The sequence below is a fragment of the Hakea prostrata genome, chromosome 2, assembly GCF_041222555.1.
Source record: "Hakea prostrata isolate BN-2017 chromosome 2, UWA_Hpros_2, whole genome shotgun sequence".
Taxonomy (NCBI): domain Eukaryota; kingdom Viridiplantae; phylum Streptophyta; class Magnoliopsida; order Proteales; family Proteaceae; genus Hakea; species Hakea prostrata.
The window spans coordinates 24,220,112-24,247,681 of NC_142601.1; positions in this window are offsets into that span (position 1 = coordinate 24,220,112).

Genomic DNA, 27,570 nt, shown 5'->3' on the forward strand with positions numbered 1-27,570 from the left:
GGCTATTAATACAGGCAACAAGATATTGATTATCAATTTCCAACACGACATGCTCCATGCGACAGGACAACAGCTCTTATAAGCACCCACTCGGCGGCTTATATTTGTAATTTAATTCCCACCCCACAGTAACAAGCTACAACAACAACAACAACAACAACAATAAGCCTTGTCCCAACTAAATGGGGTCGGCTACATGGATTCTTGCCCTCCAATCGTCTGCGGGCCATGCTGATACGGCCTAGCTTACATATCCTTTCTCACCACTTCTCTTAGGTTATCTTGGTCTACCCCTGCTCTTCTGTTCCTTCAATTGGATTATATCCTTCTCCGTCGAGGCTTTATGGTCTCCGTTGAGCATTTATAGGTCTACCACAGTAACAAGCTACCTTTCCTAAAAAAAAAAAACCTCTTATAAACCAAGTCGAACACCTAGGGCCTCCCCTAACAGCACCCCTCTGTAGACCACTGAATGGAGAGTGCAACTCCACTTGTCTAGAGGATTCGTGACAAATTAAGCCCACGCCTGCATGTTCTTCATTGAAATGCAGCATTAGTGCTGCATTTGAAGACTCCAACAAGAAGGCGACTCCAGAGGAAGAGTCAGGATTCAACATTGGAGATGCTGAATAATAATTACAAAATTTCTATCACTAATATTGAGAAAGAAAACAATACTTGATAATAATTCAAAAATTCAAAAATTCTCTAACATAAAGCTTCTTAATCTCAAAACAAGATTAATCAGGACAGTCTCGAAATTATCAACCACATACCAATATGTCCACCATACACTACGATGTCTACCACTCTGCAATAGAAACACTCCAATATGTGTAACAAAGACAAAACAAACCAAAAACACAAGTCACCAGATTGTACGTGGTTCAGCCAAACTACCTACGTCCATGGAGCAATACCCTACCCAAGATTTCGTATATTACTCAATACACTCCTCAATATTTTGATTGCAACAAAAGCCTAAGAACGCCAATCCCTGCTTAAATCTAAAATGTTATTTAGATAAGGGCAACAACCCCAATCCCCTAGACAAGCACTAATTTGTCAAATTACAATGTAAAACAATAATCAAGTTCCGTAAATTACATCAATGATCAATGATCGGAGTTTTCACCAGTAAACATAATTTAGTAAATAATAAACAAGAACTTGTGAATACGGATTACCCTAACCTGTGTAAAGTGCATGGTAATAGTACTTTGACTTTTCTTCCACCTCTTCAACCTCCAATTCTTGTTTCACTCAAATTTCTGCTTTTTCTTCTTCCTTTTTCTTTTTTAAAGAATCTTCTCTTTCAAACAAAGTGGAGCAGCAGCATTCTTCTTCTTTTTCGTTTCTTTTAATCACATAGTAGCAGTCGCAGCAGCACTTTTCTTCCTCTCTTTTTTTTAAACAAAGAGCAGCAGTAGCCGCTTCCTTTTCCCTCTGTTTTTCATCTAGACCGCAGGATGCAGCAGCAGTTTCTCTCTTTTCTTCTTCACTTTCTCTCCCTCGTTCAGCAAAAGAAGACCCGGTTTCTGAATCCTTAGCAGCAGAATCTTCTTCTTCCTCTTTTTTCTTCAAACTGCAGACTTGAAGCAGCTTGTTCCCATTTTCTCCTTCTTTCTCTCTAACTCTCCCTGGTTCAACAATGAAAAGGTATAAAAGAAAACGATTCCCAAAAATCCCAAGCAGCAGCGTTCATCTTTTCTTTCTCCCCTCTCTTTTAATTTTTCAGCTATAGAAGAAAAGGTTACTTTTGTTCTTCAATCGAGCAGCATCTTGTCTTCCTCTTATTTTTATTTGCCTTTTCTCCCTCAAATTTTCAGCAATAGCCAAGCCCGCAGCAGCATTTAACTTTTCTCCTTCTTTCTCTCTCACTCTGTTTTTTCGGCAATATAACTTTTTAGAGCAAATTGCACTGACACCCCAAAATAGAAAACTTAAAGCACTGATACCTCACTTTACGTTTAAAAAACACCGACACCCTAATTCATTAAACATACAAATCCATTCTGTTAATGAAACTGTTAATTCATTGTTAATTTTTCTTTAATTTTAAAAGTACCCTTATCAAAATATGTGGAAAAAATAAAATATTCAAAAAAAAACTTATAAAATGACCAAAATATCCTTACTTGTATTTTAAACATAATGATTCATCTAACCCTTATGTGAATCCCTTCACCCATCTTCTACCTCTCTCTCGCTTGTTGGTGTTAGGTCCAGTGTAGGCCATAATCACAAGGAAAGAAAAGAAGATGAAGAAGCAGTTGCCACGGCACAAGAACAAGAAGAAAAAGAATTGCATCATCATCATTTCCAATCCATGGAGATGTGTTGGAGGCCATGTTTCTCACGCGCTTGACACTGCTGGATCTGGTAGCAGCTTCTCGCGCCTCCAAGGAATGGAGAAGCTCCATCTCCACCTCCCACTGGATCTCTCCTCATCTCAAACCCTGGTTCATCATTTACGCCCTTCACCATCGCAATCGTTCCATCACCTCTGCTTTCTCTTTCAACCCTTCCTCTTGCGTTTGGCTTCGCATCCAAAATACCCAGTTCACCACCGCCACCTCCTCCTCCGTCAACGACGCACTCTGCTCGTCCGACTCCCAACACCTTCTCTACTCACTCTCCAACATCTCCTTCTCCTTAGATCCACTCCACATGATTTGGCACCATGTCAGAGCCCCATTTCTATGACGCGAAAACCCCATCGTTGTATGCTTTGTGTCCAGCATCCTTGTAGTTGGCAGCACTTGCGATTTCGACGATCACCCACTCGCTTCAAATTACCAATCTAAACTCTCGACCTAAAGGTGACCGTCTCTGCATCTGTAATGAGAAAACACAAACTTGATTAAGATCGAACCTATATCACTAAAAACCCTAACCAGATGACAAACAAACGAAACCTAAATTGTAATCCTGATTGATCGAAACACTTTCTTTAGTTAGGAACAAAACAAAATCAATTAAAACCAGGAAGGGATTTATTCGTAGGCGTTAAGAGAAGTGCATTTTTTTTAGTAGTTTTTTCAAACAATTTCCGCAGGTCTTGAGTTTGATTTGGGATCTACATATAGGTCTTGTTTTAGTTTTGGTGCTGATGCGGAGATCAAGAGGATTTTTGCCTTTGTAAAACCAAGAAGGGAATCAAAATGAAAAACAAATATAATATGTCAAATAGAAGAGAAAAATGAATCCCTAAACTGAAAATCCAAAGATTGCGGTGATTTCCTTGTTAGGTTTTGGATTGCAGTGATTTCATTGTTAGGTTCTGGGTTGCGGTGACTTCACTGTTGGATCGTATGGTAAGAGATCTAGGGTTTTGAACGGTAAGAGAAATAAGGGCGGGCTGTGATCGCAGGCCGGGAGGGGATCTGGTCGTCGCCGGCAGTAGGCGATTTTCAATGGTGCTGAGTATTTTCAATGTGGGATGGGAAGAAGATGGGTGAAGGGAGAGAATCTCTTCACCCACGTAGGGGTTAAGTGAATCATTTTAAATACTTTAAATATATGTAAAGGTATTCTAGCCATTTTATATGTCTATGAATTTTTTATTTTATTTTTTTTATAAATAAAAATAAGATTTCTTAGAAAATAAATTTGATAAAGAAGGGTATAATAGTCTTTGCAATAATATAACTAACCATTCTAACAGAATAGGACCTATGTGTTTTTTAAACGTAAAGTGGGGTGTCAGTGCTTTAAGGTCTCTATTTTGGGGTGTCAGTGCAATTTGCTCAACTTTTTATAAATATTATGGTTTAAACACTTGGATTTGAGTCGACCATGCAAACCAGCACGTTTGGCTCAGTCTTGGTTCATAGGGTTCATAAGGCACTTCTCAGTAGAATACTTGCTGAGAAAGACACTTCATGGTGACAGCCAGCTGTCATGATTGACTTTTCGGATGGTCTTTCACTAAGCGCCCCACAAATTATATCTCAGTTAAAGTAACGTTGCAAAATGATTCAATGTATCTTCAATTAGACATCAATTAACACATTAATTTTTGCATTGAATGTACTGAGATTCATTAAATACTCAATGGTGGCGAGAAAACTTCTCATTCGCTTTGGACTTTCTCGAGTATTGCACCCTTATGTTTTGTCTACCAAAATAAGGGACTGTTGTCACATCCACATCAACGTGAACCTGACCACTTGATCCGGCGGGATTGGGAACAATTGTCTTGAAGTTTCTTCAAGAAGATTGGGCTCTTGGCTTGCAGATCAAGCTACCCATCAGAAGTTATCTCAACCCTTCATTTGGAACTCGAAGATCAGAGGGTTGTGATACATCTTCACCACCTCAGAGGTATGAACTTGATATATAAGCCAATACTCTACAGGGGTTAAAGGAAGTTCAATGACATTAACTCTGGTCATTTATTCTTCTGCAACTATCTAAGGAGACATTCTTTCTTCATCTTCTTGGAGCAATTACTCCTCTCTACAAGAGTTCGTGTTCACCAGATTATGACTTAATAATTAGAGGTGGCTCCCCATCTAGAGAGGCGGCCCATACTCACTCTTTTTGTTTCTCAAGAACTAGGCTTAGTCTTGCAACGAACCAGTTGGCCCATAGTCAGATTTTGGAGCAACACAACTCAACCATAGAACACTTGTTTTCTTTGAAAAAGATATTTAAAAAATTTGCTGCATCTTCATCTTCCTTTTTTGTTCAAAACACAGATTCCAGCTTCTGCTTTTCTTCTCATTTCTCAACCCATGCTGGCTGCAGCTCTATGAAAAGGAAACGCACTTTTTGCTTTTAACCAAAACCCTCTTCTTAATCTTGAAAAATAATGATTTCAAAATTTTAACTTCCCCTTTTGTCTCAACCCTTTCCCATGTATTTGTTGTACCATATCAAAGCCCATATCAAAGCTATCTTCATGTGATGTACCATATCAAAGCCCATAAGCAATGAACCATTGGTTGAACTGGCTCCAATACTTGTTGACCCAACTTGATTTGAGCCCATCTATTGAACTGCTAAAATATCTCAATCTTCTCACTTAAGTTGCCAATAATGACAACACCTTCATTTTTAGCCAATGAATCAACAAATTCTTAGAGGAACAAGAGCAAGTGAAAAGCCACAAAGCACCTTTCTAATGTCAATTTAATGGTAGAACTTGACAATCTTTGAGATTGCAAAAATCCTCAATGATTGATTTTATACTAATTTTCTCACATCATAGAATTTGTGAGAAAATCATCCTCCATTCTATTTTGCAATTCAGTTTTAATAATTCTCATGATAAAAAAATTCTCGTTTTGAAATTGCAGTAATAATGGGAAGAGTAATCAAGAGTATAATTAATTGATGAATAAGTGGGTAGATATTAGATTTTGTTGATGTCACTAACTACTGACACAAATTACTAATGGTTGACATGTTCTAATAATCTGGACCTTTGACTACATCAACCTCATTGTTACATCTACCCAGCCGATACCCTACCTGGCATACTTGGGTACGTGATACACAGTCCCAAGGATCATGTATCGAGCAACCATGCCTCCCACATACGCGATAACACAATCATAAACAATAATAATCAAGGTAAAAGCTTATAATAAAAGGAATCATGAATAAGATAAAAACAAGATAATTAGAGTGTGGAATAAAAGATACCAATGTGTATATATATAATCCAAAAAGAGTGAGAGTGAGCGGAAATCACTCCCTCGGTAACAGAGGAATGTAAATCAATGAAAGTTAAAGTTACAGATCCATGTTCCAAAGAAATAACAGGTAAAAGGTCGAAATTGAGGTCTCCTCGGTCTTATACAAGATATCCTCATAGGTATAAACATAGGAGACCAAACACGGCCTTTCCCACACTAAGGTCAAACTAATCCTGGTACGGAGGGTAACCACCCTCGGGATCTTCACCGTGACCTTCATAGCAGCCAAGACCTTCAGAGTAGTATGAGGAATTCGGCTCTGTCTCGAGGAAGGAACCATTAGCTTCTTCAATACCTGTAGAGTAATCTAACAAAACAATTGCACAGAAAGGAATGAGTTTGAAATAACTCAGGAAGGCAGTTATTCCATAATACATAAGTCATATGATACAAAACATAACATGATGCAAAATGATATGAAACAGATGATGCAAATATGATTCTAACTCTACATATTCTAGTCTCTATGGTAGACATGCTTTAAGTCATAACACCATACTTCTTTGGGTAAGTCTCAATCACTCGGCACCGGTGGGAATTGGGTCCTGCATCCATCTCGGACAATCCATGGCTGGGGTTTCGGTCACCGCTCTCTCACATCTCCATTTGATCTAAGTATTGGCGCATGTCAAGGTAAAGCCTAGCCCAATGCAAGTCATCTACTCAGTCGTATCATGTCAGATCCGGATATGTTCATTCCTCCCATCTCAGGATCCTTTCCGGTATCCTTCACACTAGAGTCAGCGTATCCGACTCTCTCAAATACGGACTCATCAACCCTATTGGTCATCCACAAATAGTAGACGGGAAGCTCTCACGTCCTCTCACGGATATAACTCACCGGTCTCGAGCGCCCGTGAGCCCAAGTCTAGCTATTTGCAACCCTACCAATGAATGGCTCCTTTCAGGTATCCACAGTGTGATTTATGTTCTCTCAAGGATATAACTCATTGATCTTGAGCGTCCATCAAATCACACAACTACCATGGGTCGTTCAGTCTCAATGCCTTTCTGATTTGGTCTAATACAACAAGGACATCCTAGCCAACACATCTAGATAAGTCCTATGTATGTCATCCAATAATCTGGGAAAGCGTCGATGGGCATCTTCGGAGAACATCCCATATTATTCCCTCCAATTTCTAAGGACAGAAATGTCAAAAGGACATTCCCCAATCCCAAATCATATTTATCCAATCACATTCTCTGTTTCATCATATCATACATACATGATACATCATCATATTGACAGATACGTCATAACATCACATGATCAAGTGTATAAGTAAATAACAAGAATGAATAGACATGATAAACAAGAGTAAATAAACATGATGCTACTATCACAAGGTACCTAAAATAGTCATATGATGTCCAAATACAACCAATAAGCTAAGCCTACTAAGTTGTCAACATCAGTACAATAATCACATAGTCTATGTTATATGGGTATAACCGTCCTTACCTTAAGTCGCGATGATGATAATCCAATAATCTCAAAAGAATGATCCAAAGAGGGTATCAAGACCCTAGACAAACATAAATTAAATATTAGAAAAGAAATCGGGAAAATCGGAGGTCGAATGGGTCAAATCTGGGAAAAACACAATTTAGCATTAGATTGGTTGACTGACTTGGTCGACTAACCCAGTCGACTAAGCAGTAGACCAAGTGAACAGTGCGGGGTTGAATAGTGATTTTTTATCCGAAACCTAGCTTCCGGGGTACGGATCGATCCGAAACTTGGAGGGGTTGATTGTAACAGTATAAGAACACTATTTAGCAAGTAATTAGCATAATCTAATGGTCTAAATAGGAATCCCCAAATTGAAACCCTAAGTTCTAAAGACAAGAATCATAGCATCAATTGAAACCAAATGAAATTGCAACGGAAATGAAGGAATTAGCTAGGGGAATTGATGTGCAACAGATTAGGATCATATGCTAGGATAGAAAATAGACTTAGCATACTACATACTTTAGTTTAGGACAAGAATACAAGAAGGTAAGAAGAGAATTATAGAAATGCATATGCAAGAATCAAAATGAGAGCATAGCATAGGTAGAAATGAAATGAAATCATGCATTAGCAAGGATGAACACTTTGAGTGATGGTTGCAAGGTTGTAGCACCAACTTCAAGGTTACACAGCAAGAAGAAGAAGAGAAAAGAGTAGAATAGAGAGCAAGAGAGAGGAATCATACCTTGTGGGTGCTAATAAAGACAAGAGGCAATGATTGGCAATGATTTGAATGAAATAATCTTCACCACTACCAAGGAAGTGCTTTGGGAAGCTCTCCCCTCGTCCTTAGCAAGCTAGGAATGTAAAATAGGGTTCAAGACATGAGGCTCACTTAAGTAGAGAAGAGAATATCCAAAAAGCATATTTTTCTCGGATTTAGGCATCCTTTGGTCGACTGGCTTGGTCGATCTGGCTTGGTCGACTGGCCCAATCAACCAATTCAGTCGACCAAGCATGGACATCATGCTTGATTCAGGGAAATGAAGAGCTAGATTGATCCGAATTGAGTTGGTTTTCTCCTATAAGTCAATTAACAAGTCTAAATTAGAGAAATACCTTTGAAACAAGACTGGAAGCACACCAAGTACTTCAACTAAGCTTCCCCTCTTCTAGGTGCAGTTTCTCACTGAACACTGACAATGCATCCAAGTAAGGGGCATCACTGTCAATGTCCATGAGCTCTAAATCATTCACCAAGTCTTCAACTACGAGGGCCCACAAGTCTCTTCTTCCACCACTCCGGGTCTTCGGACCTACGAACATCAAGGGTTCCGAGTCAAGGTTAGGATAGGGCTGGGTTTCACACTCATAGTGTTTGTAGTTGTATCTTCAAGTGGTGTCTCTCCTACTTAATAAAATCTTGAGGATAATATTTAGCCACAAGCTTGCAAATATCATCAATTTTAAAATTTTCACATCCACTTTGAGGATCTAAAGCAAAACTAAGAATAAGCAACTCCATACTATGCTTGTTGAAATCAACTATTGAGCTCCTTCAATTGGCTATCAATTGTAGCACATTCAACTGTAAAGTCATCCTATTGATGGCAAGCTCGACCCTCCTTTCCAACAAATTGAACACCCATGTTAGGGACATTAACGTTACGCTTTTCACAAAAAGAAATCAAGTTAGCAAAACCCATCACATCTAACATCTCTCATATCTTGAATAAGTTTCTTTGTAGTGGACACAAAATGAATAGAATTTAAGATATCTTCAAACTTTCATTGCAAAGCTTGACAAAGCACATCAGTGATGCCCATAATTTATTGCAATAAATGCAAAATCAAAATAAAACAAAATCAAATGAGGTCAATGTATCCTATTTCTGCTTCAACTCTCTATGATGAAGTAGTCCCTTTATCAATCATGGTGATCCGACCCCACATGTAGTACCATACATGTTTATATCAAACTTGAAATAGATCTCAAGTGAGAATTACGACGAGTATCCCCAGGCCGTTGTACAGTTCCAATATGATTTAGCCCGCTTTTTTAGTTCCAAGTTTATCAATGGAGATCAAATAGGCAGTTTCAGAAATGTGCAGCTTTTAACTCATTATTCGCTTATTGGAGGCACTAACAATATTTACAATAGACACCAATTTGAAAAGAATTTCTCAACTAGGTCAATACTTTTAGATGTTGCAACTAATGCCAATTGCAAAAGAGTGGATATAATAAGCATATGGACTGTCGATAATTACTGAGGCTTGTAAACCCATTCCACTCCCTTTGCATATTACTTGCTCCATTATATCCTCGACCTCAAATATTGTGAATGTTAAACCTAGAATAAGAAAGAGTAGAAAAAAGAGTAGTCTTCAAATCAAGGCCTTTGTATCTTAAACCTTAAAACAATAGTCATCTACTTTCTTTTATTACGAGATTCATCAACTATTAGGCAAAACTTTGCATCACCAATCTCTTTGCAAAATTTTCACTCCACTCTATTTACTATAATATGTCAAATATTCTTTTGTATCTGAGATGATGTATACGATGCATTTTAAGGAGCATTATTGTCACACCCGCCGATCTCGGTTACCCGCCCGAAAACCCGTGGGAGTGATCCGTCACAGGATCCACAGTTTTAGTCTATCAACAATAATAAAGACAATCAAGAGAAATAAATGTTCAATAAATGAATTAAAGAATTACAGGAGCCCAAGTACTCCAATAAAAATAATAAAGGAAAGAATAATGAATTAAAATGAATACGAGTTCAGCGGAAGCAATCAAAAAGAGTTATATTATTTTCTTTCAAGTTTCCTTTTCTAAGGCTAAATAATGTTTTTCATGAATCTCAAGAAAAGGGGTCCTCCAGTTCTTCTCTATTCGCTGAGCAAACTGTCTAACCACTTTCCATCTCTGTCTATCAATAGGTGCGATAAGCGCACTCCATGCACTCGCAGGAGCTCCTGCACAAGATATCTCCATTTCCCACTGCCGATGCCACATCCTCTTCATACGGGAAGGTTCCTTTATAGGAAACCAATCCATCTTCCGGCATAATTCCTCCATCTGTGCAGGCTAATAAAACATATACAATAAAGGAGTGAGTTCTGAGAACTCAGTAAGAACAATTACAATTCCCATCAATTATCCAACAAAGCAGAAATGCATAAATGATATGAATGAGTGCAAAGTATGAATGATTCTAAGATTCTAACTATGCAAGTCTCTAATAGTTGACATACTTTAAGATATACACCAGCCCTCCTCTGGGTAAGTCTAGTCACTCTGATCCAGCAAGGACTAGTTACTTCTGTAGGGATCCTGGGCAAAGGGGTAAGTCCACACCTGGCTCTCAAACCATGGCTGGGGGTTAAGTCAACACTCTCTCACCACGACCATTGGCAATGAGTACTGGCGCATGTCGGGGTTTCTAATCCAATGCATCATAATGGTAACATGTCTACATGAAGTCCAGATACATCCCCTATGGCACCAACCAACTCTGTTCAATATCCTTCGCAACCTAGGAATAAGAATCCTCACAGACTGGCTATCGTTGTTGGACTCCACTCCTTAACCCTATGGTCATCCACATATTATTGGGGCGGAAGCTCTCATGACTCCTCACGACTCCCGGTCCATTCCTTGGACGTCCATGAGCCCAACCCTAACATATGCAACCCTACCATTTACATGACTAACAGTGGACCAACGTCACATCACTGTCATCACGGGTCATCCGGTTTCAATCCCCCTACTGAAAGGGTAGTAGCATGTGGGGTTCCTAGCCATGCAATTCTAAACTCTACCTAAGAATATCATCCAATAGTCATGACAGTGCTGGAGACATTAGCAAGCATGTGTCCCATTCCACAGCCTTCTGATGTCCCAAGCTAAGATATCCCAAAGGAATACCTCATCCATCAGAACCTCATAATATGCATCATCAATATATCACATTCATAACCAACAAAGTATATATGTAAACAAGACAAACAACAATAATATAACAAGATCAATATGTAATCATGACTACAAAAGCATATATATAATGAAAGACTAATGATAACAGACACTGGACTAGCATGTTTAAGTCTATTCATAAAGATAGAATTGAATGTCCTTACCTGCATATAAGTAAATCGTCTGTAAAACGGAATCCGTAAACTATTACAAGACTTTCTCTTCAAACAGAGAACACCTATATACAAGGTTACAATAATACATAAGTCAACTAAATCAATTTGGATCAAAACCAAAAGTCATTTGGTCACTGTTTACCAGCCGGTTGCTTGGGCCGGTCGCTTAGGTTGAGCGACCGCCACTAGTGACCGCCCCAAAAACAGAGAGTTTCAATCCGAAACTCAGGCTTCTGATCATCCGTTTTCAATCCGGATTTCGAGTGATCATGGCCTAAATCTCGAATCTAACACTCCTATAGCCAAAGGGTGAAGGAAACCTAACAATTACCATCATTGGATTACCCAGAACTCTCCCCTTGACTGGATCTATCCTTTTTATGAAAGCAGGGTTTCATTTTCAGATGAATCACATCAAGAAGATTGGAAAGAGAGTTACAATTGATCAAAAGGGTAACCACCATGATGAGGGGATGGGTTAACACGAAATTGAAAGACAAAGGAGATAAATGATGAAGGGTGAATCCATTACCTCACTCCAAAATACCAGAAACAGGGAAGGACTGATCTCCAGATCACTGCCAGCACTTCAAATCCGCTTTCGGCACTTCTCCGCAGCCGTCTAACCTCCAAAAACGGTAACCACGAATAAAATATTCATAAATTGGACGAGGGTTACCTTTTATAGAAGTCAAGGGCAAAATAGGGTAAAACCCCAAAAAAGGACCGGGCGGTGGCTTGGTTTGATCGACCGCCACTAGCAACTGCCCCCATGTATTTTGCATTACAAGGGTGTTTTTGCTAGGGGGTTGATATCCAAGTACAACCTAGCCCTAAAGAAGAGATGGGGGAGATCTTACCTTCATTCTGGACATCTCCAGACAACACTTGCCTTCAAGAAGACCAACTACCAAGCAAGGCAGGCTCTTCAGACAGAGGATCCAGATCCATGGGTTAAGGGTATGGATCATGGACTTCTATCCGAACACGCCACAAATTTACCTGACTAGACCTTCGGGTTCTCGGACCTGCAATACAGATCTCGAGTTAGAAATATGGGGGTTGTTACAATTATCGAATACAATTGCTGCAACTTTATCATTGTATGAAGTTATCAACTTTAAGAATTCAATAAAATTATCTCTACTGGTTGAATATTTTCTCTCATCATGACCTCTAGGAGCACAACCTTGAGACATAAGTTGTCATACCCCCACCAAGCCGGATCCGGTCATACCTGAATACTCGTGGGGTGATACACCGCAAGATCTAGGTTCAGTACAATTCCATACAATATACGATAAAGTAAAATTAAATGGACAAGAAATAAAACAAGTTCAAGTATTTAATTATCAAGAATGAAAAGAAAGGATTATAATATCCAAAACCTCCAATCAAAACTAAACACCAAAGTTCTAAGAAAAGAAAGAATGTTTAAAGTTGCAAAGGAAAATCATCTAAAGAAACTCTATGGAAAAAGAAGCTCCATAAGAACAGTCCAGGCACGAATAGGAAGCGTCATGTGCCTCCATTTCTTCTCCAAATACTCCCTCCTGATAATCACTTGACAAAGGATCCTCTACGAAAGTGGGGTCGTCATAACCTATAGAGTAGTCTAAAGAAACAAACAAAATAAAGGAATGAGTTCATAGAACTCAGTGAGGTAACTAACATTCACATCATATTCATCCATACTCCATATCATAGTTCATAAGACAATCATGTATTTAATAATATAAATAAACAAATGCAATGTGATGATATGAGATTCTTAACTCTATAATGTAGTCTCTAAAGTAGACATGCATTAAGTCGTAAACCACTCTTTTTTGGGCGATCTCATCACTCTTCCCTCACGGCACTCAAGCACGTTTGTTGGGTAAAGTCTTATCGAGACATGGTTGGGGATTAAGTCACCACTCTCTCGCATCACCATTGGTATAAGATCTAGCGTGTATCAAGGATAAACCTAAGCCCTGTGCAAGGTCATACGGTCTCGTACTACATATGGTCCGGATATCTCCCCTCACGCCTAGTGCTCTGGTGGTTCACTAACTTCCCACCTATGAATGGAATCCTCAATGGGAGGCATATGTTAGACCTCATTCCTTAATCCAGTGATCATCCACATATAATGGACAGGATGTTCTTCATGTCCTCTCATGGGTTGGTTACTGGTCTTAAGCACCTAAGAGCCCTTCTCTATTATATGCAACCCTACCTCTTTATGATGATAGTGGGCCTACTCGATATACAGGACCCAGCCAATAGCATAACGGATTAACCGGCTTCAATACCCCTACCGGAAGGGTAGTAGTACTCATAGGGATTCCTATCCCAACACTTCTAGACACCTATCAATAATGCAATTGAGTTTCATGGCACCACATATGGTTATTAGGATAATGGGAGAACCCACAACCCTAGTAGAGAATACAAGGTAAAGAAAATAATAGTATTCCTCATCTCCCTTCACATACATTTCCATAATATTCTCATAACAATAATAATAGATTCAAAGGCAAAGAGCAACATTAGAACAAATAGCTTTACCTTCCTTTCGCGCAAAGTCACACACAAGCATAGTATGATAAATAGAAAATTACAGCAATTTATATTTAATGAAAGACATCAAAATAACAACAATTAATTATATATAATGTGGTTAGTTATTCATCAGGTTCCAACTAGATTCCTTTCTCCAAAGATCAAGAATTCCTTCCCATAAGAAGGTGACAAAAAGATAATTTAACCTAATCATGCAAGAGGATTAACAAAATAAAAGTATAAGTTAATTTGGGTTTAGAAAAATATCTCAAAAAAATCCCACAAAAAACCAAACAGAAAACTAGGTTCTAAACTCATCTTTTTAACCTAAATCGGCTAAAAGTTATAATTTCACACTTGATTTGAAGTCGAAACGAAATGAAATTTTGGGAAAGTCTAATCGGCAATTAAAAAAAATCATAAGGGTGCCTTCAATTTGATCTAATTTTATCTAGATCAAAAAGGCCCAAATTGACTCTCCTAAATCACTTGTGGGTGACTCAGAGAATCAAAATGCAAAATCTTTCTCAAGGGGACACACCATTACTCTTATACTAGAAAGGGACAGTAAAACAAAAAAGCAAGGGTAATAGTAACCCTAACATGCTCCCACAATCACAATTCCACGAATAAAGAGAAGAGAGTTGTCCACAAAACTATGTCTAAGAGAAGGATTAAAGAAATCTAACATTTCCTAATGTTTTCGTGAAGATCTGAATCACAAAACACCTTCGAAAGGATGGGAACCGCTCTTCTCCTTGGTTTCTCCTCTTCCCGCAACCTCAACCTCATTCTAGCATAAAAAATGCGGTTAGAGGTGAGTTATAACTTAAAATAGGGTTTAAAAACTTGAAATTTCGTTTTTGCCCCGAAACAGAAAATGGGGTGGGAGTTGGTTCACCCAACTAACCGGTCCATGTTTGGACCCCCAAACAAACTCCAATTCCTGTTATTTTTGGCTTGTTGGAAAGGTCTTTCTATGATCTTCGATTTGATACTTTATTTGTGTCAATTGAATTCTCCATCGTCGATCTACGAACGTGCCAAAATCGCCTTTTAACACCATCGAGATTAATCTTCTCTCTTCTTTTAAACTCCATGAGAGTTATTTCATCACTAGTTCATCCACAATCATTGGGTCTGCTTCCGAACCTTTGGGCTAGACTCGAATGGCCCACATTGTTGCCGACTAGAGGCCCGGGTTCGCGGTCCTGAAATCATGGGCTAACGGGTTAGAAATCTAGGGGATTTCACATAGGCAATCTGACTACATCAATTGATGCTCTCAAACGTAGCCAATTGTTTTCAATTTCATGAGATTTATGCATTTTAAGCATTAAATGAATGTATTGATATTGCTTCATCAAGTTTGTATAATCTTTTTCAGCAACTTTGTGGCATGAGTTGATTTTCCTTCCTACATGATTTATTAAATCCTACTCCTCCAATTTTGAGGCCTGTCAACAGTGATGACTTCTATCTAGAGTTTGTTGTAGGCTTATTGAAGAGAAAGCATGGAAAAAAAATTCTGCATCTTTGAAGGAAAATACTCTAACCAATAAGGATGAACCTTAAACCACGAAGACTAAAAACATCAATGATGATTTGATAGTCCAGATTTTGGATACTCATGAAAGATATGCTGATATGGTCCAACTTTAATGTAATGACGCCGAATTTCATCATATCAATCAACCAGATAATCTAAAGTTTTTCTCTCAACCCCAGATCATGCTCAAAACAATTTGTTTCTTACTTTCATGTATTAGAGACTGTTAATGATGTTTTTCACTAGTTGAAGTCTCAGGAATAGAGGTAGGCAATGGTGCATCAACTGTGTCATTCTTAACATTTTTTATTTTGAAGAAATAATCAATAGTGGACTTCTTTCCCATGGTCAACCAAACCCTTCTACTTTTAAGGATTGCACCACTCCGTTCACTTCTAAAAAAACTATGAAGCAACTTGTTCTCCCAAAGTCTTAACTTATATTCATTTAATTTTATTGATTGTTAAATTCGAGAAATTGAATAAAAACCTTCTCATAAACTTGCAATCAACAATGCAACAGGTAAACATACAAAGGGAAATTTCCCTTGATCTACTACATTCAAAAAAAGGTTTACTTGATAAGGTTGCATTTTGTCATATTAACTTCCTTTTCGCTACATCACTTTCACAATATTTTTGTTATCCATCATATCTCAATTTTTATGGGAATAAATAACTAAAATTAAAAAAAAAAATTCTACTTTTAGGAGTAAATTGTTTAGAAAATTCTAAAATTTACAATATTTTTTAAAAGTAATTTCAAATTTGACAATGATTTTTTGTATTTGTTATCTTTTAGTCTTTTTTTCTTTTAAGGAGTAAATCAAAAGTGGCAAGAAATAAGGAACTATAAGCGAATATAATTTTTTCTAAGATTAGTGGGAATTCAACCCAATCCAAATCGTGGGACATTTTTCTAATTATCTTATAGTCTAATCTTGCATATGTAAAACTATAACCTATGTTCACTCAACTTTCTTGCTATAAAACTAATAAACCAGATCAACTTTTGAACTCATTAGTGGCTATTTTGTTTCTGGTTTCTTTTCTTTTCTTTTTGTAGATCAAAGAAATAAAATAAAGAAATATTTGCTCTGTCACATCAACCACAAATAAAAATCAGTAATTAATACGAAAAACAAGAAGAAACTTTTATATTCTTAATCATATATGTATTCAACACGCAAATAAAATAAAATAAAATAAAATATAGAAAGAGAGAGAGAGAGAGAGAGAGAGAGAGAGAGAGAGAGAGAGAGAGAGAGAGAGAGAGAAAATCCAGAGAGAACAGGAAAACAAAACTGATAAAGAGAGAATATTTGATTGTGAAGAAGATTTAGGAATAAACTCCTAATGTTTAGCTTTTCTAAGTTTTTCTTAAGCCACATGTGACTAAAGAGGAGAGAAGAAATAGCGAAGGAAAGAGGAGAAACTAAGTAGGAAGAAAAGAAGAAAGCATAAATGGGGAGGAATTTTAGGGATTATGAGTTAGTTTCTAATTGAGATTTAACTTTTTCTTCCTTAAAAAATTTGTTTTAATCTATAACCGTTGAATAATTACTGAGAATGACATTTATACACTTTATCTTTATCTGTAAAAATTGTTCCAATATGCGAGAGGGGGCAAATAATTATATTTCACATATGTAGAAAGAAAAAGAAGGGAAAAAAAAGAAAGAAGGAAACTAAGCAATTTTTTTGAAAAATCAAAGCCCCCGCAGCCCCCTATGTATACTAGCTCCGCCCCTATACAAGGTAGAGTCCCTTATATATTTAACTTCTCATTACATATATAATTGGATTCATCATGAGACTTTTAAATATATTAGCAGTCTTTGACAAAACATCATTGTCTCTAACATGCATCAACTATCACTAGTAGGTGCATAGTACAAAGATGTCACTTTTGGTCATTGGCCACAAGTGGAAATTCAATATCCACAACTTAAGTTGAGGCTTATCATCTCCAGTAACCAGAACAAGACATCAATTACTGTAGCAATATCATTGAAACCTTCTTTTTTTTCTTTTGTTTGTTAAACAATCTTTCAATAACTTTACTTGCAGACTTTGCTGATGTCACATCCACCCAACCGGTTAGTGCTAAGAAAACAATGGACTTGATTGTTGCTCGTGGTATGATCCACAACCAAAAACACGGGGGTGTGATCCACAACCCCACAAATCAGGTCTCAGAAATTCACCAACCATTCCACACAATAGTCCAATCATGAACAAGAATTAATTAATATAATAATATTATTAAAGAGATAAATCAAATGTAAGGATCTCAAAACATAATCAAAGTGCGGAAGTGATGTCAAATCTAAAGTATACAACTGAAAAGGAATAAAGAAAAATCAAAATATCCTAAGTATTCTAGTGTTTAACCTTCTTCTCCGATTGTTTGTACACTTGCAACTTAGGATCAATTTCCATCTGACAGTCTCATTGGCAAATGAGGCGTCTCCTATCATTGTTGTTTGGGTCCATAATAGTGCTTCATGCCGGTACAGGGATCATACCATGAGCAACAATCAACTCCATTGTTTTCTTAGCTGTACAGTATAAGAGATGTAAAACCCAGCCCTAACCTTGACCCGGAAACCTTGTTATTTGTAGGTCCGATGACCCGAAGTAAAGTAAGAATTCAGCTTTGGGCCATCCCAGTGGAGGACTTGGTGTCTGGCTTTGAATCCATGAAAGTTGATGATGAAGTTCTATTTATGGAAACTGAATCTTGATGAAGATCGGATTAGTTGATGGACTTGGAGTGCTCTCTATCTTGGTTTGAAGGCATTTCTACCTATTAGGTAAGTCACTTGACATGTGTGCAAAACCCCTTTAGGATTGGATTTGATCTGGGTCTTCAATTCCCTGTTTTGGATTTGTTAGTCGACATTGGTCGACTGATTGGTCGATCGGATCGATCGACCAATCCACTCGACCAATGAGTGCTGTCTTTGGCAATTAGGTTTTTCTTGCTCTATTTAAGTCCAATCTCGAGTCCACTTCGTATTTGCTGCCTCCAAACTCTTTGGAACGAACCAAAGACCTCTGCAAGTCATCTCCCTTGCATCCTTGGTGATTTTCTTGACGGATCTTCGTCGAAACTCTTCCGTTTGCATCAAAAGGTATGTCTACACTCTCTTCTTCTCCTCTATCTCTTATTTTCTTTCCTTTTTGAGTTGAGACAGTAGAGGAGATGTTGCATTCTCTGTTGCAAACATCTCTGGACTTGTCTCTCATGATCATCCTAAGGATTAATGGCTAGAACAATGATCTTAACCATGATCATTGCAAGCTTTTGAAGGAATCATGATCAAACCATGATCTAATCTTGTTAAACTTCTGATTTGAATTCTGATCTCCTTGGATCTTCTATATTGATCATGTTAGTAGTTAATTGCTGTGTTTTCTTTTCATGATCCATGATCTATCAATCTCTAGTTGATCTCTTCTACCATACTATGTGTTCTTCATGAATCATGGTAGTTACATATATGGTAGGTTTTGTTTCCTTATTTAGATTTATGCTTTTAAGCCTATTTTCTTGAAGATCTAAGTATGTTTTCATGATACCTTTACCTGAAGCAATGATCCATCCTCCTATTGTTCTTGTCTTTGATTTCTATTTCGAATTCATCAAGATCCATGGTTGATCTAATTATGGTAACTTTTTGTTTCCTAATTTGGATCTTGATGGCTTGATTAGATTAGTGTTTTGAGGTCCCCTATATGTTAGAATACTACTGATGTAGTTTACCCCTTGATTAGTACCCTTTTGAACCACCAAATTCGGATTTCATATCTTAAAACTCTGTTTTTTTTAGGCTATCTTCGCATTGGTCGATTGGTCGACCGACTGATCGACCAATCCACTCGACCAATGAGTACAGCAACTCCAGAATTGGTCTGTGTTGGATGTTTTGGTATCTTTTCTGTTAGGGATCTTTCCTAATATGTTGTATATACTTGTTTAGGACCTTCTTCTCAAGTTTGCCAAGATCTTACTTGATTTCTTAGGATTCCTTTGCGAGTTATAAAAGGTAAGGATGGTTATTTCCTTAATTACATAGATAGCATGAATCTAGTTTCTATATTTGAATATCATTGAGTTGTTTCCTAAATTAGATTCTTACAATGATATACTACTGTTGCATAACCTTTATTACAGTAGCATTGCTTAATCATATTGAATTGATTCATGTATGATTTACTTACCAATTATATACAAGTTGATTGTAATTATTGATTTCTTTCCATATATGAAGTTACCATATATGTGATGATATGAATTGATGCATGTGTATGCTTAAGTATGGTTTGGAAAGGAGAGGTGTCCTTTTGACACTTCTGTCCTTGGACTACTACGGGAATATTATGGGATGTTTCCGGAGATGCCCTCTGGACACCTTCCTAAACTGTTGGATGACATATCTAGGATTGTCTAGTAGTGTTTGGCTAGGATGTCCTGTTATGTCAGACCCTAATCGGAGGGGTATTGAGACCGAACGACCCGTGGTAGCAATGGGGATTCATGGGCGCTCAAGACCGGTAACCAACCCGTGAGAGGACAGGAATCACATTGTGGGGACCATTTATTGGTAGGGTTGCATATGGTTAGACTTGGGCTCACGGGCGCTTAAGACCGGTAACCAACCCGTGAGAGGACGTGAGAGCTTCCCGTTTACCATATGTGGATGATCAATAGGGTTGATGAGTCCGTAGTCAGGGACTATGAGGACTCTAGTGTGAAGGATACCGGAAAGGATCGTCAGGGACAAGGAATGGACGTATCTGGATCTGACTTGATGTAACTAAGTAGAAGACTTGCATTTGGCTAGGTTTTACCCTGACGTGCGTCGGTACTTAGACCAATGGTGATGTGAGAGAGTGGTGACTTAACCCGCAGCCATGGAATGTCCCGAGGGATGCCGGACCCATTACCAACTGATAATGAGTGATTGAGACCTTCCTAAAGAAGTACGGTGCTATGACTTAAAGCATGTCTGCTAATAGAGACCAGCATATATAGAGTTAGATTCATTCATTCATTGCTTGTCTCATATCATATTGCATTTATGTTTGTTCTGAAATCTTGCCATTTATGATATTATGGATTTAACTGCCTTACTGAGTTTCTTTGAAACTCATTCCTTTATTGTACAATGTTTGTTAGACTATCCTGCAGGTACTGAGTATTATGACGGTTCCTATGAAGAAGCGCAAGGCGAAGAGGCATATCTCCAGGAAGGTGATTGCGGTTACCACAATTACACTGAAGATCCCGCGAGTGGTTATGCTCCGTACGATGCTTAGTCCGACCATTGAGTGGAAGCGTCCTTGTGCCATTTATGAGATTTACACTTATAAGGATGTTGTCTATAAAGTGGAGAACAATTTAGTTACCCATTGTACTTGCTACTGGGATTAGATTTTCTTCTAGTTTATTATCTTTTAGAGCTACTTTTCCGCTGGTTGTAGAGTGGGATTTTTGCCTCACTTTACTTATCTGTTTGACACTCTGATTATATCTAGTATTCTGATTTATTTATGATTCATTCTTTCCTTATTGGATCTATGGTTTATCTTCCGCACTTTTATTATGATTGTTCATGATTATGTTATTGTTTATGTGGGAGGTTGATTACTTGATGCCTGATCTTCGGGCTGTGGATCACACTCTCGGGTATGCCAGATAGGGTACCGGCTAGGAGGACGTGACAAGAGATGTGTCTCCGAATTGGAGCTCGAGACCTCTTCTTCACCTACATAATCATCTAAAACAACAATTTCCCCAAAGGATGAGCTCAAAAGAACTCAACGAGTAGTTCACAATCAAATAACCAATATCACAGTCCAAATCAATACATCACATTGTGCAATATGACATGAGGCAAAATGTAAGTATTCAACTATACTCTAACAGATACTAGTCCCTAATGGAAGACACACATTAAGATAGAACACCAGCCTCCTCTGGGTAGGTCTTGTCACTTTGATCTCTCACAGGTTGGTTACTAGTATTGAGATCCCGGGTAAGGGGTCAAGGCATCCCTCTCAAACTATCACCATGGCTGGGGTTTAGGTCTCCGCTCTCTCATCACCATTGGTATGTGTACTGGCGCGTGTCAGGGTTATACCTAGCCTAGTGCAAGTCAACTACTCAGCCACATCAAGCAAGGTTTAGATACTTCTCCTCATGCATCTCACAATCTTGGTTCAGTATCCTCTCCTACTAAAGTCAATTTATCCTATGGCACTAACCAGCTTGGACCACGCCTTCTCTTTACCTTATTGGTCATCCACATATAATGGACAAGAAGCTCTCATGTCCTCTCACAGGTTGGCTACCGGTCTTGAGTGCCTATGAGCCCAAGTCTATTATATGCAACCCTACCAATGAATGGCCCCCACAATGTGGTTGTCTCCTCTCACGGGTTGGTTACCGGTCTTAAGTGTCATCCACCCCACACTGCTGCCACAGGTCACTCGTCATCAATACCCAAGCGGATAGGGTGTGATATGACGGGGTTTCTAACCAAACTCGACTAGACTTCCTATTTATGACATCCAGTAATCGTGAAAAGCGCCAAGGGGCATCATAGGATTGTGTCCCATACCACCTCTACTGATGTCCCAAGACAGAAACACTCGAATGGTATTCCCCAATTCAAATTCACAACCTACATTCACATTACAAGATGGATTCAATCACATTCTTAATTTACAAGTCAATCAAAGTCCATACAGTCACATGTTGATCCATATATCATAAACATTATTAATCACATGTATACTAAAATTTTAGAGTCATATCATTCCTAACCCCTAAAATACAACATGTAATCATGTAAGCAAGTTTCATGGCAATCAAGAATGTAACCAATGGTTATGTGCAAGTGAACATCCTTACCTTGCTATCGATTTGTAACCTTGTAAAAATAGGTCAAAGGGTATGTTTATGCTTCCCATAAAGTCCTATTAACATATTGGTTCAAAGTTAGAAAAAACCCTAGAGGTATGATGTTGAAAAGAGAAACAAACGACCAACTTGGCAGTGGGTGGGTTACCTAGGGCAGCCAGGGCAGTCAACCCTGACATGTAATCTGCCAAAGCATGGATGGATCGCCCAGGGCAACCCGACCATGAAACCAACCTTCTGTGTATGAACAGATTTGGCTCAAGTTGACAGAAAGCTTCCCGTTTGGGTTCTAAACTACACCAAAAATACTAAGAAAATTTTGAAATCATACTAGAACATGATCTATCATAGTTTAGAGATCAAACAAAGCAAAAAGAATGAAAACGTAATGATCCTATATTAGGTCTTCTCCGAAATCTAACCACAAGATTCACGGATGAGCCAAAGTGGATGGGGATTCACTATAGAGTAAAAAGGTTGTTACAAGAAGTAGAAGCCTTCAACTAGGTCTTGGCAATAGAAGGAATAATCAAAAGAAGAGAACTAGAATGAAGAAGATGAATACTAACCTTTAAGAAAGCGAATTAGCATACAGAAACCTTGACGGATGCTCTCGACACTTTCCTTGACCTTGGGGAGGGTTCTCTTGAGGCTTCAAAAATCATTTTTCCCAAAATGCCTTTTTTCCCCAAAACTGGGTGGGTTGCCTGGGGCGACTAGGGTAGGAAACCCACCCCTGGTGCTTTTGTTTGAGGAGTAAGTTAAGGCCATGAATACCCGAATTCTACCTTAGATCCTTTTCCATGCTATAGAAGAGTCCTACCTGATTTTCTGAGACCTTCTACATGTGTCAGCACTGTATTCTTGCTCCATCTACCATGTCCGTCAATGTCCTAGTTAGATCTTCTTCCAAATTCTGACATAACTCCCAACTCAGCATCATCTCCATCTACTTCCATTGGTTCGAAAACCAAACCAATGGTCTCAACTTGGATGGCCCACAGTACCTTCTTCCCACACTCCGGGTTTTCGAACCTACAATATGGATTTTCAAGTTAGTGTTTTGGGGGATTTCACAGCTAAAGTTGACATTCGCACCAATTTTTCTCTTTTTCTTTCCTTCTTTTTAAATAATCTCAAAACAACTGCAAGCATCAATTTTTCCTAACATGTCTCAAGCTCTTTCTTTCCTCTTTTTTCTTCTGCTTAGCGTCTGAGGCGCCTCCCCCCCCCCCAAAAAAAAAAAAAAAAAAAAAAGTGAACTATAAGAAATGCTTAGAAAGTAGAAACTTTGTTGTTCTTGAAACTTGGAAGATAAGTTCATTGATGGAGGACAAGAAAACAACTAGATTTCATCATCTTTTGAAAACTCGAACGTTAGCACTGCATATTGTTGAAAAATATGAAGAGATTGGTCTTTGAAAGTTGTTGTCGACAATAGGAATGACGGATACAACTTTATTTCTACCAAATAGGGAATTCTCCTTTCCTTTTTCTGTTCTACTAATGCTTGACCAAAGAAGAAATATGGTAGGGCATCTTGGACTAGCCTAGCTCTGATACCATGCTATAGGATCAGTTACGGATTGAAGGTAAAGCAATGAAAAGATTGTGAAAAACAAGAAGATTACGTGGTTTGGCCTCCATTTCAAAGAACCTATGTTTATGATATGAAAGCTTTCATTTCATCAAGTAACTGATGAGGGATATGGATTACTTTCAAATGAAGTACATATTACATGTGTAACACTATCCTAGGACCTTTAGATACAATCTAGATCACCTCCCTATCAGGAGAGCAGTTTGTGTTCCCTCAACACTTTTCGGCCACAGGGGACCCACTATGGTCCCTACGCCTAAAAACTTGTTTACAAATTTTCATTCGTGGGTCCCACCTGTTTTTGCGGTAAAAAAGCATTGAAGGAAAACAAACTGCTCCCTTGATAGGAGCTTATCTTGATTCCTTCAGATATATTGGCAACAATTACCCGGAAAAAAAAAAAAAAAAGAAAAGAGAGAGAGAGAGAGAGAGAGAGAGAGAGAGAAAGAAAAATTAGCAATCTTTGACAAAATGTGTCACATCCACCTAGCCGGTATCAGATCCACCCAAATAATCGAGGGAGTGATCCACAGTCACAAGATCAGGTTCACATACAATCACAACCATTCCACATAATAACATAATCATGAGTAAAGAAATAATAAATTCAATAATTAAATAATGACAAGTATCAAGGAATATTCCCATAAGAGTATCAAAATGGGAAATAAAAAATCAAACTGAAAAAAGGATTCAAACTGTAAGGTTTACATCTGTTTCTAGTGTGCCATATGTCTTTTATTCTAAACGTCTTAAATGTATAATCATAGTGTTATTTTCTAATTCATAATCCCATCAACGAGCTATCATGACCCTATCCCTATTGATAGGTGTCGTAAGAGCATTCCATACATCCACATGACATGTCGTGCGCATCGTAACCAACTTCCACAAGCTCCTTCAGTATACCTTCAATGGCATATCCCTCGAAAATGAGGTTTCATTGGTACTTGCACTACCATCTAAAAGGAAATTCCATGAGGGATGAGTCCACAGAACTTAGTGAAACAATTCAACAACATATATCCACATATTTAAGACATAGGAAAATGAATGATGATAAAATGATATGCAAGTCCAACACAATGCAGTGATGGACCTAAACTCTAATCAATGCAAGTCTTTGACTAGATAGATATGCATTAATGTACGCCACTAGCCTCCTCTAGGTAGTCTCACGCATACCCCAAAGGCTCGACAAAACTGGGCGTCACGGCCAAGGTATAGGGATATTAGTCCTCTCATCGACCATGGCTGGGGATTAAGTCCACTCTCTCTCACCACGACCATTGGTATGAGAACTGACACATGTCAGGGAAATACCTAGCCCAATGAAAAGTCATCTACTTAATCACATCATTCTAGGTTCAAATACCTCCCCTTTCGACCACCTCAATACAGTATCTTCCCTATCTAGGGTTAATGCATCCTATGGCACCGACCAACTCGGGCTATGCCTCCTCCCTTTAACCCTATTGGTCATCCACATATGATGTGGGGGGGGGGGGGGAGCTCTCATTTCCTCTCACGGGTTGGTTATTGGTCTTGAGCACCCACAAGCCCAATCCTACCATATGTGACCCTACTTATGAAAGGCCCTCATGGTGTGACTGTGTCCCCTCAAGGGTTGATTATTAGTCTTGGGCACCCACTGATGTATCCAAAAATTGTTTAATCCTCAATGTGCCTGCAAAACAAGGTTAGATGTGGGCCTACTCGATGGTCAGGAAGCCACTTCCTAAGGTTAAATCAATAAGGGATCACCACAGAGCTCTGACTAGTTGCAGAGCTTAATTGAATAACAATAATGGAGGGAAACGATTTAGATACCTCTGCTTTGTGCAACCCTTCAATTTATATAGGGTTTACCTTTTATTCTCGATCGTTGGATTCGTTCATGATCCTTCTTGGTTTTCGTCCGATCGTAGGGTTTTCCCCCTTCTTTTTGAGTCAGTTGGGGTTTCATACATAGCATGATCGTGTATCCCAAATTTCACGGGAGCACGTTCCTTTCCATAACAATCGAGTTCCTTCACCCTTATGCTACTTCTTGGTTTAACCTCCAAACTAGTCAATGACCTGATCGCTGTTAAACCCAGTTTGGTGTTATTTTATCCTTATCATGAGCCCCTCAGGACAAGTGATCAGGATGAAATGATTGATGGCTTGGTGCTTTTTCTCGATCTCAATCATCTAAAATGGAAGGCAAAAGTCCAAACATCCTCTCGTTCTCCAAATGCCGCATTTATTGTTCTCGCCTTCATATTGGCACATTCATCGAGCCTCATCCGCTTTTCATAACTCGATCTGCTATCACTACATGCCCCTAGGGAGCTGGTACCATCATTACTACCTCACACTCTAACCGTCTTCTTCACCCCACCGTTGATCATGGGTAAATCTCACTTGTTGGGTCATGATTTGAATTGTCATTTGAACTCGACAATCAATCTAAACACATCTTGTCCGTACAAGCCATTCTTCCAAATCTTACTTAAACCTCAACACTTCCTCATTTTTTTCTTTACTTTGCCAAGACTACAAATTGATAGTGCATGAAGAGACTTTGCATGTGTGCTCTGAACCATTCGTTGCCTTCAAGCTTTCAATTCAAGCTTTAGTTTCTCTCAAATTTTCCACAAGCAAGTCCTCTCTACTCTTCTCTGCTACTTTTCTTTATTTTCTTCCTTGCCTTCTGAGACCGATTCTATCTTCTTCAATCCTATGGTAGAAAATCCTGTTTGGTTCCTCATTTCCCCTTTTTTGTTTTTTCTTCAATCATGATTAGTGGTGAAACTACTAATGATGGACTCAGTCGATCGAATGATCGACGGAGAAGATTTTGCTAACCAATCCTACCCCACTACCTCTGTAGAACTTTCAGGAGATAGAACATTAGGGTGACCGCCTCGATTCAACCCCTCTTGCTTAATCAACCTATAGAGGCCCACAAGGAAATTCTCTTGAAGATGAGGTAGTTACCTCTTCTCCAGCTCCTCCGAAACGCAAAAACCCTTCTAAAGCTTCAACCAGCCACCCCCGAACGTTCAAGAGGCCCTCTTAGGGTCCCATTTTCTTCATCTCCCACCTCCGTAGTGAGGAGATAGATTCTACTTCAGATTATTATTCCCTTCCTTTCTCTTATCTCCTCTAGGTACCCAACCTGAACAAGAGGGTTAATTCTAACCCTCTCGAAGAATTCTCCCTTTACATCGACACTATGAAAAGTGGCATTCGGTTTCCCTTTTTCTCTCCTTTATTCTTAGAAATCCTTAATCATTGGGAGATTTTCCTAGGGATGCTTCTCCCAAATTGTTGGCATCACATCGTCGGCTTCCTTGGTCTCTGTTAGGAGCTAGAAATTGCTCATTTTCTTCCTTTTTTTTTCTTTTCTCATTTCTACTATCTCAATAAATCCAACCCTCTAGGTTGGGTCTTCTTCTCCAAGTGCCCCAAAACTGAGTTGGGGTGGTCGAGTAGTATCCTCGCTGAGGTACTTGTCCTTCTAATCATAAACGGAGGCATCATCAGTACCTTTTTTGCCAAGTGCCCCCTTCTGAGCTCAGCTTCCCGATCACCTAGAATCGGCTTGATTCCTTTACCCAAGTGAATCGTGCTC